Below are 2,331 nucleotides of genomic sequence, written 5' to 3'. Positions count from 1 at the left end.
GCTCTGAGCCCATCGCTGACCCTGCTGAGAGCAGGAGGTTGGCCTAGAGATCTCTTGAGGTCCCTTCCAGCATGAATGATTCTGTGCTTCCATCCACAACAGATCTTTCCTTTAAGATGGGAGGGAAAGCACTCAGGTTCCCAGTGACTGTTGAAGTCAGCCAGAAAGAGGCTTGGTCAGATGATCTGTGGCTTTCTTGTCCCACTCCAGGCATTGTTGCCCAGATGCAGGGCTGCTTGGCAGGTACCCCTCCAAGACCCTCATTATTTCCTTTGCTTCAACTTTTCTTTCCTTTTTCCCTCTTTTCCCACTCACAATTTCTTCCCCTTCACCATCCCAGTACCCTCCCATGTAAACAGCACATCTCTGTATTCCCTTTCCGCCCTGGCCCTGCTTTGGCTTCCTATGTACCCTCGTTTGGTGATTCTGAGCTTGTCGTCATGGGAATTCCTGTCTTGGTCAGCAATTCCATTAAACCAGTACCTCCTTCTATTAGCTGTAGTGTCCTGCAGTTCCTCATGCTGTTTTCTTGTCAGAGGCACCACTAAGCTGGTGGGCCATCTGTACGTACACATGAACAGCTGTGCCAACAGAGCTTCACTCCAGAGGCACCTTGAGAAGCTCTGGGATCTGGCAACAGATCCTCAGGAAGTTTTACAAGGAGAAGTTGCACGTGCTTTTTTGGGGGTAGAATAAGCCCAAACATGAGGGCAGGCTGGGACCTGAACAGCTCCAGAGTGACCCTGAGAAGAAGGGCGTGGGCACTAAGAGGAACGCCATAGGAGCCAGTGGTGCCTGCTCACCATGAAGAAAGCCAGCTGCATAGAGGGCTGCCTTGGTTGGAGCATGGGCACCCAGAGAAGGGAGTTATCATCGCCCTTGTCTCAGCACTGGTGTGGCCACATCTGGACTAGTGTGTCTGGGTGTGGGGCTCCCCGGTCTGGAGGAATGGGGAGGAACTGGAAGGGTTCTAGAGGAGATGTGGCAGGATGGGGTTTGGGACCTGTGTGGAGAGGCTGAGGGACCTGGGCTTCTTTAGCGTGGTGAAGTGAAGGCTCAGGGCACTATAGTAGTAGCCTGTAACTGCTTGAAGGGTGGCCTCAGAGATGATGGAGCTTTTCTTGGTAGTGGGAAGAGAAGGAATCCTCGACAAAGAGCAGCTTGGAAGGTTCAGAGTGGATGTGAGAAAAAAGAAATGTCACTGAAAGGGTAGCCTTGTGGTGCAAGAGGTGACCCAGAGGGAGTCTGGATCAGCCCATGGCTTTGTGTTTCAAGAAAAAGCCAGGGATAGGTGGAGAGGTATCAGCAAAGGTATAGAAATGCCAGGCTGAGCACTAGGTGGAAAGCAAGATGGATGTCAGCAGCCTGAAGGGAAAGAGGTGCAGGCATGGGACAGCGTAGGACAGCCTGCCGCAGAGATGGCTGAAAGGCCCAACAGGACTGGGGTCTTTGTCGTCTTGTCTATAGCAGTGGCCTCTGCCACCAAGGCTGGTGAAATGGAACTTTAATTTGAGGGTCTCGGGATCTGCCTTCCCAGGGCCTGGGGGTCAGGGTTTGGCCTTTCTGCTTCATGAAACAAACCAAAGGGTTGGCTCAGCGTTACAGACACCTGCACAGTGCCTTTGCCTTCCTGCAATCATCGCCTCCAATTATCTGCTCTAACAAGTCCCTGGGGAGGCTTTGGCAGTAATGGTCCTCAGTGGGACCCATTAATACTTCAGGGTAATTTAGGTTTTGCTTCTGACTTTGACTTTTTGAGGAGTTTGTTCAGTCTTCTCTCAGTATCTGAGGTTCATGGAATGAGCCCCAAATGCCCTAATGAGCTCTTTATCTTTCTGTAATTTTCTTCAAGTCTTCAAGACTTGTATCGCTAATTGGAGCTGTTTCATAGTGTAGTTAAGGAGGAAGATTTCAAAGTGCACCTAAAAAAAATTATTTTCTATTTTAAAAGGAATGCTTTATTACTTTTTTAGTTTAGAGAAGAGGTTATAGCAGCATTCTCCAGATGATAATGATCCAGAGTGTCTTCTCAGGAGGTCTGGACAGGTAGGAGAATGAGTTCCTTGAGGTCTGACACTGTATGGACAGCCTTGCTCCTTCCCTCCCAAAGTTCGACATTTCTGACATTGGCCCCCTGGGACTTGCATCGCTGTTCCTTACATCAGACTTCTGCCCTGAAGTCAGCAGCTGGATGTTACAGGTCCTCTGCACCATCTCCCACCTGCTCTCCTTCGAGAACTGCCTGCCCACAGGCACAGAAGAACTTTTCCTAATTGCAAGCAAAGAAATGTAAAGCAGGATAATGTTTCATAAACAGTAAAACACACTCCT

The sequence above is a fragment of the Nipponia nippon genome, unplaced genomic scaffold, assembly GCF_047370975.1.
Source record: "Nipponia nippon isolate SJK-2023a ecotype South Korea unplaced genomic scaffold, ASM4737097v1 scaffold_78, whole genome shotgun sequence".
NCBI lineage: Eukaryota > Metazoa > Chordata > Aves > Pelecaniformes > Threskiornithidae > Nipponia > Nipponia nippon.
This window is presented reverse-complemented; position numbering follows the sequence as displayed.